Consider the following 19,162-nt stretch of genomic DNA (forward strand, 5'->3'; position numbering starts at 1 on the left):
GAACAATTGTACTGGCATCAGCCATTTGGCGTCACGAGGTCTGCTTCTAGTTAAATATGATATTTATTATGGAAACTCGTGGTTGTTTAACTAGACACAGGTGTATTACTTTTCCTATTATCACTATATATGGCCTTAGTGCTTTGAATAAACTTAGCACCGTTGGACATCCTCCTCAGTGTTCCTCCTGCCCCCATCTCTTTGCTTCTCGAGTTCTTTTCTTCATCCTCTTACCCTCACATTCCTGGTCGATTTGTAGCGCTGGCCAACGTGACAAGAGAGCAGGAGCAGGGGAAGGGGCAGAGGAAGAAGCAGACTTCCTGCTGAGCAGGGAGCCTGACCAGGACTGGACCAGAGGACCCTGAGAGCATGATTGAGCCAAAGGCAGATGCTTAACCCACTGAACCACCCAGGTGCCCCTTTCCTGTGCTCTTCAGCAGCTCTGGAATAAAGCACCCAGGTCTTTTCTCCACAAATAGCATTTTTCTCCAGAAACCTTAAACCTTGTAAAATATCTGGCTTTCTTTTCATGGCAAAGGTAGTCCATGAGCACTGCAAACATTTGAGCAATGCAGAGATACACTACTCAAACCAAAAAAAAATTTTTTTTCTTTTTTAAAGTGACGAGTCTCCACTCCATCCTTCTGAAACTCCTAGTGAGCTTGGAGTGTGCTAGACTTTTAAAAGTGTGGTATTTGGGGATGCCTGGGTGGCGCAGTTGGTTGGACGACTGCCTTCAGCTCAGGGCGTGATCCTGGAGTCCCGGGATCGAGTCCCACATCAGGCTCCCAGCTCCATGGGGAGTCTGCTTCGCTCTCTGACCTTCTCCTCGCTCATGCTCTCTCTCACTGTCTCTCTCTCAAATAAATAAAAAAAATAAATAAATAAAATCTTAAAAAAAATAAAAGTGTGGTATTTGTATTTGGGGACAGACACGCGGGTGGACAATGTTCGGCAAGTTTTAATTGCGCTAAATGAAGCCGCGTGGGGGGTCTACATGGACTCAGCACGGATTTGGAAGGTCCCTTGGTGAGGGTTTTGTGCCCATTGAGAGGTGTTGTTACACACTCTGGCCTCAAGGGGAGCGCCTGAGCTGGGAGAGACTCAGAAAGCCAGGTCACACCCCCCTGATGTTTTTTAGGATTTTGGACCAAAGTTGTGTATTGCCTTAAATTATGGGTTATTTTTAAGATTTTATTTATCTTTATTTGAGGGAGTGAGCATGAGTCAAGGGGAGGGGCAGAGGGAGAGGCTGAGCAGGGCGAGTGACCAGGTACTTGATTTCAGGACGCTGAAATCATGACCTGAGCCGAACCGCTAATCCACTGAGCCACCCAGGTGCCCCACATCCCAGGTTCTTAACCTTTTCTATATCTTAGACCCTCGGTGAAGTTATCAACTCAGATTTTTTTTTTCTTGCAACTTATTTTGATGTGATTTAATTGGAACTTAAATTGGAAGTGGCAAGGAGAATAAAAGCAACACCTGTATGCCCTTCACCCAGATTCACTCATTGTTGCATTTGCCACCCCCCCCCCCCGGGCTTTCTTTAGTATGCTCCCACTGTATGCTTGGGGGAAGGCAGGCTCTTGATTTCAGCTTAGGTCATGATATCAGGGTCAAGGGATCCAGGCCCCCCTCCCACCTCTGCCTCTGGCTCTGTACTCAAGGGGGAATCGACTGGAGATTTTCTCTCTCTCTCTCTGCTCCTCTCCCCTCTCTCTGATATAAATAAATAAATAAATAAAATTTTAAAAGAAGAGCATACCCAGGCAGCTCAGTCAGCTGAGCAGCTGATTTGATTTCTGCTCAGTCATGATCCCGGGGTCATGAGATGGAGCCCGGCATCTGGGTCCCTGCTCAGTGGGGAGTCTGCTGGAGATTCTCTCTCCCCCCCTCCTCCTCTCCCCTGCTTTCTCTCTCTCTGAAATAAATCAATCTCAAAAAAAAAAAAAAAAAAAAAAGGATAAAGGCAGTGGGGGAGGGAAGAAGAGGGTGGAAGGGAGAGAGATTTGTCTTAAGAAACTGGCTCCCCCAATGGTGGGGGCTGGGAAGCCTTGGGAAGCTGACAGAGAAGGTCTGCATTAATATCTATATATCTCTATTTTTGCATTTTCCTCCAGAATCACTTGAGGGTAAGCTGGAAACCCCATGGCTCTTCACCACAGGGCAAGCAGGAAATGTACTACTGATACAATCCCCCATCCTCCTTCAAATTTCCCCAGTTGTTCCAATAAGGTTCTCTTATCACTTTTGCTTTCCAAAGCATGTTTTTTTAAAATACATTTAAAAACACCTTTTGTCCATTTTTAACGGCATAACAAATCCATTCTTCGCTGGAAAGCTGTTTATTTAATCATTTCCCTATTGGTGGAATTAGGTGGTTTCCAACCTTTTTTGTTCATACCACTGTGTACATCCTTATACACATACCTTGGTGCCTGCATACAAGCATTTTTTAAAGATTTGATTTATTATTTATTTGAAAGAGAGACAGAGAAAGAATGAGTAGAGGGGAGGAGCAGGAGAGAGGGAGAAGCAGACCCGCCACTGAGCAGGGAGCCTAACTCAGGACTCTCCCAGAACTCCAAAATCAGGACCAGAGTTTAAATCAAGAGTTAGATGCTCAACCCACTGAGCCACCCAGGTACTCCTAGACACTTACTTAACACCCCTTAACAGTAAGGGGGAAAGGAAGGAGGGGCGCAGATGAGTGATCCTTTTAAGGGTGGGACTCTGTTGCTGCCCACGCTCTTCCTACCGCACAGCCTACTGGCTAGAATGTGTCACATGACCACGCCTGGTGCAAGGGAGGCAGAAAAAAGCCGCTGTGAGCTAGGTGTTCTTGCATCCTGTGAACACTCCTTTCTGGTGGGAAGATGGGAAAATACATTCTAGAAGACCACAGAAGTCAGTTAAAAACAGCATCAGGAAGGGCAGCTTTAATTTTAAATGACAGTCTTATTTATTACTGCCAAAATAAGAAAGCTAGCAGAGTTTTGGGTGCCCGGCAGGCTCAGTCAGATGGCCGTGTGACTCTTGATATCAATCGTAAGTTCGAGCCCTACACTGAGTGTGGAAATTACTAAAAAAAAAATTTAAATAAACTTTAAAAAGAAAAAAAGTTGGGACGCCTGGGTGGCTCAGTCAGTTAAGCATTTGCCTTTGGTCCTGGGATCAAACCCCACATTGGGCTCCTTGCTCATCAGGGAACCTGCTTCTCCTGCCTCTCCCCTGCTTGTGCCCCGCCCCCGCCAAATAAATAAAACCTTTTAAAAAAAATCTTAAAGAAAAAAATCTAGCAGAGGAAAATGTGTGAGAGAAGAAGAATGGGCCAATAAATTTCTTCTGTTATTAAGTCAGACAACTATGAGATGCTGAACGGTCCGTAAGACCACCCTCACTTCTGAGTCTGGAAACTGTTGTGCTCATGGTTACAGTTTATTACATGCAAAGGACAGAGACTGTAAACAGCCAAGGGAAGAGATGCAGGGAGCAGAGACCAGGAGTACCAGGGTACTCAGAGTTTCCACTTATCCTCTCTCCACAGAGACACAGACAGTTCTTTCTTAGCAACAGTGTGTGATGATACAGATTGAGTGTTGCCTACCAGGATGCCCACCCAAGCTTTGATGTCCAGTCTTTGCCAGGGCTTGGTCACGTAGACCTGGTGGGTCACCACTGTGGCTGGTCTCAGTCTCTAGCCCCTCTGGAGGTCTAGCTGATTGACACCACGTGACCTAAAACCCCCCACCTTAAATCACATTGTTAGACCATCTGGAGTTGCCCAAGGCTCCATGTAAACCAAGACAGTCTTATCAGGCTTTATTCCAAGGGCTTCACTTACCTTTCAGGAGCTGAGGAAAACTCAGAAGTCTCTTTGGACACAGGTAAATGTTTTATTACCTATCAATGGATCATAATGATGGAGTTTTGGGGGTTAAAAGTTACTTACATAGGGATGTCTGGGTGGCTCAGCAGGTTAAGCATCTGCCTTTGGCTCAGGTCATGATCCCAGGGTCCTCAGAAAGAGCCATGTGTGGGGCTCCCTGTTCAGCAGGGAGTCTGCTTCTCCCTCTCCTTCTTCCCCTCCCCCAGTTTGTCCTCTCTCACTCTCTGAGCAATAAATAAAATCTTTTTTTTTTAAAGCTACTTACATAGGACACAACAAAATCTGAAGTTCTAGATGTCTTCTAAGATTCCTTTGTTAGAAGAGTGCCTGGGTGGCTCAGTGGATTAAGCCTCTGCCTTCAGCTCAGGTCATGATCCCAGGGTCCTGGGATCAAGACCCACATCAGGCTCTCTGCTTGGCCAGGAGCCTGCTTCCCTTCCTCTCTCTCTGCCTCTCTCTCTGCCTGTCTCTCAGCCTACCTGTGATCTCTGTCTGTCAAACAAATAAATTTTTTTTTAAAAATTTTTAAAGAATAATTAAAAGAGTTTCCTTTGTTAGAAATAATATTTATAGGGGTAATTTTATGATGAAGAATCATATCTTCTTTCCTGAAATTATGGAGGAACGATGAAAGATTTTTTTTTTTATGTTGCTGATATTTGTTCTTATTAGTAGTTAGAAAGACTGGGAGTTTCAAAATAAAGTGCTGGGATTCTTTCAGTTTGCCCTGAGAGTAAAAAAGAAAGAAAGAAAATTGGTAGTAGGTCTGATGACTCAGAGAGTGCAAGAAGGTACATTATTTATCTTCAACGAAGGATTTGTACCTAGACTCCATAAAGAATTCACAGAGGGGTGCCTGGGTGGCTCAGACAGTTGAGCGACCAACTCTTGATTTCAGCTCAGGTCATGATCTCAGGGTTGTAGGATTGAGTCCCGCTTGGGCGCCCTGCTCAGAGTGGAACCTGCTTGAGATTATCTCTCTCTCTCTCTCTGCCAGTCCTCCCTCTAAAATAAATGAATGTGTCTCTTTAAAGATTTTATTTATTTGACAGAAAGAGTCACAGCAAGAGGGAACATAAGCAGGGGGAGAGAGAGAGGGAAAAGCTGAGCAAGGAGCCCAATGTGGGGCTCGATCCCAGGACCCTGGGATCATGACCTGAGTCAAAGGCAGAAGCCTAATGACTGAGACTCCCAGGCACCCCTAAATAAATAAATCTTCAAAAAAAAAAAAGTTCAAGGACAGACAAAACTAGATTTTGCTGTCATAAGCCCACATAGACGTTCTTCTTGGGGGGTAGAAATTGTAAGGGGTGTGGGGCTGAGTGGGTCTAGGGAGTGGAAACTTCCTTTTCCTTGATCTGAAAGGCAGAGGCTTAACCAACAGAGCCAACCAGGTGCCCTGAGACACATTAATTTGTACTCACATCTCCTGGTGTCTGAAGTTGGCTGGACCAAGTGTGTGGCTTGAGCCTCCATGGCCCAAAGAGGAGCAGCCGCGGCCAGCCACCACCCTGCCAGCTACCACAGGAAGCCCCAAACAAGACACATGTTGGCCACTCACCCTGAGGCTCCCACGTGGTGGCCACAGGGTCCCCTGAGGAAGGATGTGGTGGGCCCGCTGGCAGCAGTGGTTAGGCCCACACCCAACCAGGATCAGGATCTTCTGACCCTGCCCAGACTGACTCCCAGAGCTTCCAGCCCCTGCTGAGTGGGGAACCTGGTGGTGACAGGAAGCCCAGGGCGGGGGAGGGGGGTAGGGGAGGCTGGGAGGAGGCCAGGGGCCAAGCTGTGTCAGGCAGAGGGCCTCTGGAAGGCTGTGGGAAAAGAGTATCATCAGCAAGACAAAGTACCCCACACACTTCCCAAGAACCAAGTCAGATCACAATGAGAAGTGCCAGGCCTGACTGAATACAGAACATGGTAATTAGTACTCTGAACTTTCTAGAAGTTTCTAATCTTAAAATAGCACAGATGTGAAGAGTGTGAGCATCTCTGATCCTAAAATGTCAATCGTAAGATATTTTTGTAAAGATTTTATTTAATTATTTGAGAGAGAGAGCATAAGCAGGAAAGAGAGGCAGAGAGAGAAGCAGCCCCCCTCTGCATGCCGAGCAAGGAGCCTGATGTGGGGCTTCTATCCCAAGACCTTGGGATCATGACTTGAGCCGAAGGCAGATGCTTAACTGACTGAGCCCCCCAGGTGCCCCCTAACATACCTTTTTTTATTTGTGTTCATTTATTTTGACGTTATTACAACACACTCCACTCTTTTGGACATGCAGTCCTATACGTCTTGACAAAACCCTGAGCTGAATTACCACCACTGCAAATGAGATCCAGAAGAGTCTCATCACCCCCAGAAAACTCCCTCAGGCTGCCTCTCTGTAGTCAGCCCCTCCCCCACCTGTAACCCTAGGCAACTACTGATCTCTTCTCCATCAGCAGAGTTTTGCCTTTTCCAGAATGTTCTATAAATGGAATCATACAGTACACAGCTTTCTGAACCTGACTTCTCTCACTTAGCACAATACATTTAAATTTCATCCCTGTCACCGTGTGTAGCAAAAGTCCCTCTTAACCTTAAGCGGTATTCTGCTGTACTGATGGGGGGGCAGATGGTTTATTCGTTAGTCAGTCTGAAGGACATTCAAGTCATTTCCGATTTGGGACGATTACTAAAAAAGCTGCTGTCAGGGGCACTTCAGTAGGTGGAGAGTGCAACTCTACATCTCGGGGTTGTGAGTTCGAACCCCATGTTGAATGAAGAGATTACTTAAAAATAGAATCTTCAGGGTGCCTGGGTGGCTAAGTCATTAAGCATCTGCCTTCAGCTCAGGTCATGATCCCAGGGTCCTGGGATCAAATCCCAAATAGGGCTCTGGGCTCAGTGGGAAGCCTGCTTCTCCCTCTCCCACTCCCCCTGCTAATGTTCTCTCTCTCGCTGTCTCTCTCTCTGTCAAATAAATAAAATCTTTAAAAAATAATATTTAGAGAAAATGGTTTTTTAAAAAAAAGAAAATAGGGCAAGATATGGAAAGGACTCACAATTTTGCTTACATTTCCCCAAAAGCAGAGAAAATGACTGAGACAATGATTTAGGTGATGGTAGTTTATTTGGGGGTTGATCTCAGGAAGCAGGAGTGATGAGGTAGAGAACAGAGCCCAAGAGAAGGGCGAAAGGCCAATAAAAGATGAGTTAGTCACCTCGGTACAGTTTGTGGGCACCTGGGGCTCGATGCTGGGGACCCTATGAGGAACCAGGCAGAACATGCCTCAGGATCTTCCCACGGAAGGATGGGGAAGCCGGGCATGGATGCCACCTCTCTGATCCTGCTTTGGGTATGGGTTGCCCCAACTTGGGAGATCGTAATCTCCTCCCACTTTGGGGGCTGCACCTGAAGTCCAAATAAGTTAAAGCCAGAAAAAGCTGAACTGAGAGGCTCACTCTGTGCTGGAAACCATCAGCCCCAGCTGTGGGTGAACCAAAGTGGGGACAGAGATCCACAGTGTCTACCACACATGGGTGGTCCTTGACAATTTTTCCCTTTTTTAAAAAAAACCAGAAAATTGTCTCTTCTCTGGCCAGATGCAGTAATTCGCTCTCTACCTACTTTTTTTTTTTTAAACAAATAGAAATCAGTTTCTCTGCTTCACTTCTAAATCAATGCTCAAAGAAAAATAATGTAAAACTATCAAGTTTAAAGAAGACTGAATGGGTTACCTTTTCCGAAGCACCAAATTGTGGGCATGCCCGGGAGGCTCGCATATTTCAGCCAGGCATGGAAGAAACAACACCCAGTGAAGTGGAGCTAATGGGGCAGGTAAAGCAAGCATAATAAATATCCTCAGAGAACTAAGGGAGGTTATTGAAAATTCCAAGCCAGAAGAGGATGTTATGAGGTAGAACCTAACTGGAGACAAGGGATATCAACACTACAATTGCTGAAATAAAGAACTCAATAGGTGTATTAAATGGCAGGATAGACACAGCTCAAGAATAAATGAGGGAGCTCAAAATGCTAGCCCTGAAGGCATCCATATGGGACAGAGTGAGGGAGAGACTCAAAGTAATAATGTGAGATATGTGGATGATATAAATGAAAGTTCCGGGGTGCCCAGCTGGCTTAGTGGGTGGAGCATGGGACTCTTGATCTTGGGATCCTGAGTTTGAGCTCCACCTTGGGTGTGGAGATTACTTAAGGCAATAAAAATTTTAAAATAAACAAATAAATAAGGGGCCTGGGTGGTTCAGTCGGTTGAGCATCTGCCCTTCAGCTTGGGTCATGATCCCAGAGTCCCAGGATCAAGGCTGGAGCCCCCACATCAGGCTCCCTGCTCAGCAGGGCATCTGCTTCTCCTCTCCCTCTGCCCTTCCCCCTACTCCTGCTCTCTCTTTCTCGCTCATTCTTTCTCTCTCTTAACTAAAGAAAGAAAATAATAGGGCGCCTGGGTGGCTCAGTGGGTTAAGCCATTGCCTTCGGCTCAGGTCATGATCTCAGGGTCCTGGGATCGAGTCCCGCATCAGGCTCTCTGCTCAGCAGGGAGCCTGCTTCCTCTCTCTCTCTCTCTGCCTGCCTCTCTGCCTGCTTGTGATCTCTCTCTGTCAAATAAATAAATAAAATCTTAAAAAAGAAAGAAAGAAAGAAAATAATAACTAAAATAAGGTAAAATCTTTTAAGAAATAAAATTAAGTTCTAACTTATATCCTATAGAATCTCTCTGGAGAAAAGAAAGAGTAGATAGGGACACACTAAGGGGAAAAAGTGTTAACTAAGAATTTTATAAGTCATATTAATATTACAAATAATAACTAAGAATATCAACCAAGAACTAAGGACACAATGCCTCATACTGAAATATTTATTGTATGATAAGCAAGAAAGATTGGGTGGGGGAGATTAAAAAAATAAATATTAGCCAGATTTTAAAATATCAAAGTATTAGGGAAAACCACAAACGTCTCCAGAAAAGGGAGACTCTTTTTTTTTTTTTTTTTGGAAAGAATACAGGGGTGTTTGGGTGGCTCAGTTGGTTAACCATCTTCCTTCAGCTCAGGTCATGATCCCAGAGTCCTGGGATCAAGTCCCATAGGCTCCCTGCTCTCCTTCTGCCTGCCGCTCCCCACTTTGCTCATGCTTTCTCTGTCTTATTCACTCTCTCTGAAACAAATACATAAAATCTTACAAAAAAAAAAAAAAAGGAAATCCCCCTCCCACAAGAAAGAATACAAATCAGACTGTCATCCAATGTTTCCACACCAACTCTATATGCTAGAAGATAACACAGTAACATCCCCCATGTGACAAAAGACTGAACAAGGGTTGTATAACCAGATGAATGAAGGGGATACTCAAAAACTTGGAAAATTCCCCTCCCATAGACCCTCTTTGAAAGAACTCAGGACAAACAAGAAGAGGAGTTAATTCAGGAGGAAGTGACAAGTTTTAGAAACAAGGTGAGAAACAAAATAAGTAGTGACCACAAAAATAAATGCTTGTCCACACAAGTGCAGATAAAACTCACTGATGTCAAAATGGGGGAGTTGCAGGATGTAGATGGAAGGATGGCCAAATCACACTTAGACTCTTATCTTGTTTGGGGGAGGACATACATACTGATATGCATCAAGCACAGATAAGAGGGGCACCTGGGTGGCTCAGTCAGTTAAGCATCTGCCTTGGGTTCAGGCATGACTCCAGGGTCCTGGGATCCAGCCCCGAATCGGGCTCCCTTCTCAGCAGGGAGTCTGCTTCTCCCTCTGCCTCTGTCTCTCCCCATGCTCATGTTCTCTCCCCGTCTCTCTCAAATGCACTCTTTCTCTCAAGTAAATAAAATCTTAAAAAAAAAAAAAACTCTCCCTTTTATGACAACACAGAAGGACCTTGAAGTCATAATGCTGAAATGAGTCAAAGACAGACAAATATTGCACAATCTCATTTACATACGAATATTTTTAAAAATACAGGAAAAAAAGACTGGTGGTTGCAGGGAAGCGGGGTGAAGGTGGTTGAAAGGTACAGACGTCCAGTAATAAAATACGGTAAGTCCCATGGATTCCAGGTACAGCACCATGAGTATAATAGAGAATAGTGTATTATAGGGGTTCCTGGGCAGGCTCAGTCCATAGAGTACGTGATTCTGGATCTCATGGTTGTAAGTTCAAGCCCCACCTTGGGCATAGAGACTACTCAAAATTAAAATCTTAAAATAATAAGTAATAATAATTATTATAATTATAATAGATTATATATTTGAAAACTGCTAAGGGAGTAGATCTTAACAGTTCTCATCACCAGAAAGGAAAAAAAATTGTTAACTATGTATGTATGGTGACAGATGTTAACTGAACTTATTGTGGCAATCGTTTTACAATATATACAAATACTGAATCGTTAGGTTGTACAGCTGAAACTCATGTAACGTGATATGTCGATTTTACCTCAATTTTAAAAACAGAATTCCAAATTCATGGAGGTCTTTGCAGGCAGATAAACCTTTGTATGTGACTGGACAGGTTTTTGACCCCTCTGCACCCATCCCACATCTATAAAATGAGGGCAAAAAATATATAGTGCATAGGGTTGTTGTCAGAATGTTATGATCAAATGAGAAACACCTCACCATAGTAAAGCTTTTTATTTATTTTTTAAAGATTTATTTATTTATGGGGGGGCAGAGGGAGAATTCAAGCAGACTCCCCTGCTGAGCATGGAGCCAGACGCAGGGCTCGGATCCAACGACCCTGATCATGACTTGAGCAGAAACCAACGCTCAAGTGACTGCACCACCCAGGTGCCCCCATAATGAAGCTTTTTACATGACTGTAGTGCTTGTGGAATTGAGTGAAAGCTGAGGATGCAAAACCAAAGCAAGACATGTAATTCGTTTCTTGCTAAATCCATTGGAGTATATAACAGAATTGCTACGTGCTATTTTTTAAACTTCATTAAAGTAGAATTGATGTGCCCTCAGCACATCTCGAGAATGAAATGTGTGAAACCTTCACCACAGTCAGGTTAACAAACATTTCCATAATGCCCAGAAGGTTCTGTGGGCTTCTCTGTAACTGATCATTCCCTCCACCCTCCACCCTCAGGAAACCACTGATCTGCCTTCCAGCACAAGGGATTATTTTGCATTTCCTAGAATGTTGTACCCCTGCACAGAATCATCCAGGAGGGGATTTGCCTTGCCTGGCTTCTTTCATTCATGCTCTGGTCATCTATCATGGTTCACGTATAGCCCATTCCTTTTTCTGGTGAAGCTGTAGCCCACTGTAGGCGTGGTAGGCAAAAGCATGGCCCCCGGGTGCTCCCTGCCCTGGTAACTGATCCCCCAACAACAGCTCCAGATGCCGAGGCTCAGGGGAGCCTCCCTGGTTGGCAGTACCCCATGTACGTGTGGTCACATAATGTTGCCAGGAAAGGTGTGCACTGTCCGCATAACTCTGTGGGGATAGACAAGCAGAAGATTGCACCTGGTCTCTCCCAGATACTACCCTGCCCACCCTTCCCCTTGGCTGACTCGAACCTCTCTCCTTGACCTGTGATAAGTCATGAACACGATGATAACAGCTCTTCCAGGTTCTGTGAGTCACTAAACACAAGCGTTGTCTTGGGGATGAGCAACAGATGCTCCTGTCTTGGCGGGGTGGGGGTGGGAGGGGTCTCTCAGCTTCTGACCCTCTCAGAATTCCCAAGCTTTACCTCCATTTGCTCTCCATCTTCAGCTTTCTTTCCATTCCCCAAACCCAGATATCACCCACCCCCCAGGACTTCCCCTCCCCCAGTTTCCTTGTCTCCGTCTCTCTCTTCTCCACTTCCCTTCCTCACCCCTTCTCTTCCCAGCCAACACCACTCCACATGCTGCTCCATTTCTTGGTTTGGCTCTCTCCATGGCTAACTGCACACCACCTGCTTGTCTCTTTCTCAGAATTCTCATCCTCTCTCTTCTTAGTGCGTCCTCCTCTAAGTCAGCCCAGATTTCAACATTTCCTTCTCTCTATCCCTCTTCCCTTGGCCTCTGTCCACCATCCAGCCTCTCGTTCCTCCTCCATCCAGGTCTTCCTTCAGCCCCAGACCTCTTCCCTGCTCCGTGTCACTGTCTCTCAGTGTCCTTGCCTCTCCCTGGGTTCCCCCCACCTCCCTGTCCCTCCTTCACCCAGCCTCTGGAGGGCTCTCCATACCCTCTGACCCTCGCTTGCTTCATGTCTCTGAGCCACTTCCAGGGAACTCAGGCCCTTCCAGCCTCATCCCATCAGACCCACCATCTGTTGTTCTCCCTTCTACCTTGGCATGTTCATCCCCTTCTCTCTCTTCACTCCATCTCTTCTTCTTTCCCTTATCCTCCCTCTCCACCTCTCAGTCTCCTGTCTTCCTCCTGATCTTTTGTTCTGTTTCTCTCCTCCTCAGCCCCTGACCACTTTTCCTTTCCATATCACAGCCCTTCCTCCACTCCTCTCTTCAGTCTCCCTCCTTCCCAACTCTATAAGGGTTCTGTCTCTCTCGGAACCTCTCTCCCTCCACTTCTCTCCATATTTCCATCTCTCCGTCTCTCTCTTTTTTTAAAAGATTTTATTTATTTATTTGAGAGGGAGTGAGTGAGCATGAGCAGGGGGGAGCAGCAGAGGGAGAAGGAGAAGCAGACTCCCTGCTGAGCAAGGAGCCTGATGCAGGACTCGATCCTGGAAACATGACATCATGATCTGAGCCAAAATCAAGAGTCAGACGCTCAGTCAACTGAGCCACCCAGGCATCCCTCCATCTCCCCATCTCTTGACATCTCTTCACACCTCCATTTCTCTTTCACCTTTGGCCTCAGAGACTCCCCACTACCCAAGGTGCCACAGCCCCCTTCCCCCAATATCTCAGTGCCAGCTCAGCTCCCACCCTCCCACCTGCACCATCCCGTCACCTCCCTGCCCCCTGCCTGACATTTTGCCTTAAGAGCTTCCAGAGTTACAGCTGCCCCTTCTCTCTTGAAAAAAACATTTGATTCTTCTTATCACAATGAAGTGGGGGACAGAACATCGTCAAGCAGAAAGCAGATAACAAGAGACACTCCCCTTGGTCCTTATCAAATTCAGAGCAAGCGCTTCCTAGGTGGTCACCTACATTGCTTCTGTCCTCTGATAGAAAATTTTCAGTGACCCACAGTCCCGAGCCCCAGGTATCCTGGGCAGCAAGGATAGACAACAGAGAGATTTCTCAGGCTCTGGGCATCGCCCTAAAAGAGAACTGGATAAAAAGGCTAAACATGTTGCCAGACCTGTACTGTCGCTCTAGGAGGAGCTATGAAGAGCCCAGGGTGTATCAGTTAACTATTGCTGTTGTTATAGACTGAATACTTGTGTCCCTTCCCGCATTTGGGGGATGGTAAAACCCTATCCCCCAGTGTGATAGAATCAGGAAGCAGGGACTAGGGGGTGATGAGATCACAAAAGTTGAGCCCTCATGAATGGGATCAGTGCCTTTATTTTGTTTAAAGATTTTATTTATTTTTCAAAGATTTAATTTATCCAAGAAATCATGCATGCACAAGCAAGGGGAGGACCAGAGGGAGAGGGAGAGAATGCAAGAAGACTCCACACTGCGCACAGAGCCCGATGCAGGGCTCCATCCCATGACCCTGAGATCAAGACCAGAGCCAAAACCAAGAGTTAGACCTCAGCCAACTAAGCCACCCAGGTGCCCCCCAAATTTTATTTTTTTAGGTCACTTTCACACCCAACGTGGGGCTCGTACTCACAACGTCAAGATCAAGAGCCACACGCTCCACTGACTGAGCCAACCAGGCGCCCCCAGGGTCAGTACTCTTACACACGAGATCTCAGGGACTCTCACTCTTTCTGCCACGGGAGGACACCACGAGATGATGGCCGACTGTACAGTAGGACATGAGAACCTGCTGGCATCCTGATCATGGACTACTAGCCTCCAAACCCATGAGAATAAATATTTGCTGTTTTAGCCGCTCAGCCTTTGGTAATTCACTCTAGCAGCCCTCATGTAATAAATATCTCCAAATATGAATGGCTTCACACAATACCTTTGTTGTTGTTCACAGGTCTGTGGGTTAGCTGGATGGGTCTTTTGGTCTTGGATGAGCTCATCCACCACATATGACCTCAGCTGGGGTCTGGAGGTGGCTCTGTCTCTGGGAGTTGGCAGCTGGGTGACTTAGGACAGTCTCTTGTCCTCCAGCAGATGAGCCCAAAATGACTCCCATGACAGTGGACACTTTCTAAGAGAACAAACAGAAGACACAGACTCTTGAGACCCAGAATCAAGACTGACACCATATCACTTTCTATTGGTCAAGGCCAGCCCAAATTCAAGGGGTAGGGAAACTGACTCCCCACATTGAGGGCAAGAACTGCAAAGTCCCAATGCAAATGGTGTAGATGGAGAGGGTGGTTTGGAGCCAATCTTTTTGTTTTACTTGTGACACTGATGGACAGCTGTGATCCTATTCTTTCATATAAATCTAAGGAGAAAACAAGCCCAGGGTGCCTGGGTGGTTCAATCAGTTAAGGGTCTGCCTTCAGCTCAGGTCGTGACCTCAGGTTCTGGGATCAAGCCCCGAATCAGGCTCCCTGCTCAGCAGAGAGTCTGCTTCTCCCTCTCTCTCTGCTGCCCTCCCTGCTTGTGCTCTCTCACTCTCTCTCCATCAAATAAATAAAATCTTTAAAATATATATATACCACTCTAGGTATTTTAAGCATAAAGGGATCTAACACAGGGAATTTAGGGATTTAAAAGGTCATAGCCTACAGCTCCTACAGAAAACAGGCAGTCCCTCAAAAACTTCAGCATAGGGGACGCCTGGGTGGCTCAGTGAGTTAAAGCCACTGCCTTAAGCTTAGGTCATGATCTCAGGGTCCTGGGATGGAGCCCCGTGTCAGGCTCTCTGCTCAGCAGGGACCCTGCTTCCCCTCTCTCTGCCTACCTGTGATCTCTGTCAAATAAATAAAATCTTCAAAAAAAAAAAAGAACTTCAACATAGAATTATGATATGACCCAGCAATGCCAGCCCTAGATAAATAACCCAAAGACTTGAAAACAGGGACTCAAACAGAACCTTGCCTGCCGATGTTCATTGCAGCGTTGTTCACAATAGCCAGAAGGTGGGAACAACCCAAGTGTCCATCAACAGAGGAATGGATAAACAAAATGAGGTATAAATAGATTATCCCCCCATAAAAAAGAAATAAAGTTCAGATACTTACAATGACATGAAGAAACCTCAAAGACATCATACTAAGTGACATGAGCCTGACACAGAAGAATAAATAGGATATGAAACATTCTACTTAAATGAAATATTTAGAATAGGCAAATTCGGAGCATCTTGGGGGGGCCCAGTCTGCTAAGCACCTGACTCTTGATCTCAGCTCAGGTCTTGCTCTCAGGGTGGTGAGTTCAGGCCCCACACTGGGCTCCACACTGGGTGTGAAGCCCACTTAGGAAGCAAGGAAGGAAGGAAGGGAGGGAGGGGAGGGAGGAAGGAAGGGGAAAAAAGGCAGAAGGTAGTTGTTTGTTTGTAGATTTTATTTTATTTTATTTGTTTGTTTGTTTGTTTGTAGATTTTATTTTTAAGTAATCTCTCCATTCAACATGGGGCTGGGATCATGACCTGAGCTGAAAGCAGACCCTTAACCAGATGAGCCACTCAGGCGCCCCACCACTGGGATTTCCAGCCAGAGTGCCTCTACTCGGGCTTTCCATATGGTTTGGGCTGAGAAGCAAAAGGAGCAGGGAAACCGGCCCGGTGTAGAGTCAGACTGCCTGGTTTTCATCTACGCACACACGCACCCTGCGACACACACACTTACCGCTCCGTCAATTACCCTTTACCCCTCTGGGGTGCGATGTTAACCTCAGTGCCTTTTTACACCGTCCCTGCCCGGATGCCCGGACTTGGATTCTCAGTTTCAGGTTTGAGCACAGCGTCCTGGTTCTCCCATCCCCCTGCCTCCCCCCAGGATAGCCTTGGCTGGGATGGGTCCATCTGCGCAGCTCAACTTACTTTCACAAGTAGTCATTCCATCCATCTCGTCTCCTTGGAAGGAATGTACTTCCCACTCTTTATACCAAGTGGCTGTGCAACTTGCTTGGCCAGCAGGAGGAAAGCACACAGGACCCAAGCAGGGGCTTGAAATGCAGTTGGGCTCACACAGCTGCTGTTGCTAGAAGAACCTTCCTGGGATAGCCCATGGGTCCCATGCTTTGGATGCACCTGCCAAGGCTAGCCAAGGTCGGCCTACCCACCAACACCTGAGAGAGCCTAGCCAGGATCATCAAGCCACCCAACTGGAGCCCAGCCCAGCCCCAATCAGTCAAGCCCCAGATAACCTCAGATTTAGAGGAGAGGTCAGCCAAGATCAGCAGAGCCTTCCAAGCACGAATCAGCTGACCCTCAGCCGACCCCCCAGATGCCTGTGCTAAATAAACATCCGTATGTGTGGGTCACACACAGGTTTTCATTCTTGATCACCCAATGAGGAAACTGACAGTTACCAGCTGTATACCCACAGACTCAACATCATTACATAGTGGCAGCGTGACTATGGGATGGCCAGATTATTTTATTTAAGATCCATGGGCCACATAGCAAGAGGGTGCCGGGAATGTTGTCAGAAATTGTACCCAGCGCCAGATGTTAAATGTACAGGATCTGGAGGGCTGAAGGCGGTTTTACAACCGTGTAAGTTTCAGGATGATGTGGTTGGAGGGTTAACAGGCTTGGAAAACCCATTCTCGGGACTTCCCATGACTTGGCTGGACTTCACCCAGATTCTTCCGGAGGCTACATGACTTGTAACATTGCAACAGATGGAATGCAGAAGCAGCTCTGAGAATCCAGTTGTCTTTTATTGAGCTAGACATTAAGTATTCTCAAAAATGTGAAATAATTTAAAAATGTGAAATAATGCCACTCTTCTCATTAAATTTTTTTGTTTTGGAAAACAGCACTTTTCTTTCTTCTTTTTTTTTTTTTAGATTGTATTTATTTATTTGACACAGAGAAAGAGCACAAGCAAGGGGAGCAACAGGCCGAGAGAAAGGGAGAAGCAGACTCCTCACCAGCAAGGAGTCAGACACTGGGCTCGATCCCAGGACCCCAGGATCATGACCTGAGCCAAAGGCAGATGCTTAATCAACTGAACAACCCAGGCGCCCGAACATAGTAGCACTTTTCATTTAAAATGTTGTTTATGCTAAAATGCAAGGAGTTTCCAAATGTCCAGCAACAGAGGCACCTGGGTGGATCAGTTAAGCGTCTGACTCTTGATTTCAGCTCAGATCATGATCTCAGGTCCTGGGATCAAGCCCCACATCGGGCTCTCTGCTCAGCGGGGACCTTGCTTCCCGCCTCTCTCCCTGCCTTTCTGCCTGCTTGTGATCTCTGTCTGTCAAATAAATGAATAAATTTTTTAAAAACATTCTCTCGCTCCCTCTCCCTCTGCCTCTCCCCCCACTTTGCTCATACTCTCTCTCAAAAAAATAAAAAAAAATTTAAAAACAGATGAATAGATAAACCAAGTGTGATACATACATTCAATGGACTATTACTTGGCCTTAGAAAGGGAGGAAATTCTGACACATGCTACAGCTTGGATGAAACTTGACCACAGGATGTTAAGTGAAATGAGACAGATACAAAAGGACAAATATTGGATTACTATGAGGCACATAATATGAGGCTTTTATGAGATCATAGGACAGGCAAACTCTGAGGCAGAAAATAGACTAGAGGTTACCTGGGATTGAGGAAGGGGGAAGGGGGAATGGGGAGCACTGTTTGATGGGTACAGAGTTTCAGTTTGGGAAGATGGAAACATTCTGGAAAGGAATGGTAGTGATCCTTGCACGGCAGTGTGAACGTTCTTCATGTCACTAACTGTGCACCTAAAATGTTTAAAATGGTAAATTTACGTTACATATATTTTGCCACAATAAAATATTTACCAAAAATGTAATGAATTTATCATGGTTATTTTAAATGACTCCATAAGTAAATTTTTTAACTTCTCAGTCTTTTTTTTTTTTTTTTTTTTATTCGTCAGAGAGAGAGGGAGGAGGGAGAGAGAGCGAGCACAGGCAGACAGAGAGGCAGGCAGAGGCAGAGGGAGAAGCAGGCTCCCGCCAATTAAGGAGCCCGATGTGGGACTCGATCCCAGGACGCTGGGATCATGACCTGAGCCGAAGGCAGCTGCTTAACCAACTGAGCCACCCAGGCGTCCCTCAGTCTTTTTTTTATTTTTATGTAATCTCCATACCCAACATCGGGCTCAAACCCACAACCCAGAGACCATGAGCTACTGGCTCCACCCGCTGAGCCAGCTAGGCGCCCCTTGAACTTCTCAGCCTTAATTTAATACTAAATATTAATAGGCACAACTCACATACACAAGAGCTATTTGGGGTCCTCAATAATTTTTAAGGCTGTAGGAGGGCGTAGGTGGCTCAGTGGGTTAAAGCCTTTGCCTTTAGCTCAGGTCATGATCCCAGGATCTGGGGATCAAGCCCCACATCGGGCTTTCTGCTCAGCAGGGAGCCTGCTTCCTCCTCTCTCTGCCTGCCTCTCTGCCTACTTGTGATCTCTGACAAATAAATAAATAAAATCTTTAATAATAATAATTTTTAAGATTGTTTAAAAAAAAATCCTAAGAGAAACAAGTTTGAGAACTTCTGCTCTGTGAGCAGCTGAGCTGAGCCTGAGCTAACTGTCCCTGACACATCTCTGCCAGAATCAACAAATTCCCGATTAAAAGGCAAAAAAATGTAGTTTTATGTTTCTTCCGGCCGAAGCAGACAGACGTCCTCTAGTGGAAGTACGAGTTATTGCTTGACGGCGCGAAATTTCTCGGTAATTTTGTAGAGGACAAAACTCGGCTCTCTCACAAATACACATACACACACAAGATCAAACTCACACACACGCACACGGTCAAACACGCCTTCACACACACAAACTCTCATACAGACCCACATACACACACATACACAAACACACACACACACAGCAATACTGTAACAGAGACCCAGCCTCACATATGGGCACACAGTCACACACGCATACACACACGACACTTAAAAATAGCATGATTAACAAAGGGCACTTAGTAAATTACCCCCATTCTCTCTTTTTTTATTGTAATGGAAAATGAGTTTCTTCCCAAAGCCATTAAATAAATGTTGAACAAGTAATTAAGATGAATCTGGGTTTGGCAGCATGCCCGATCAGAGGTCCACGATCCCTTAGCTG

Source organism: Neovison vison, chromosome 7 (genome assembly GCF_020171115.1).
Source record: "Neovison vison isolate M4711 chromosome 7, ASM_NN_V1, whole genome shotgun sequence".
Lineage (NCBI taxonomy): Eukaryota > Metazoa > Chordata > Mammalia > Carnivora > Mustelidae > Neogale > Neogale vison.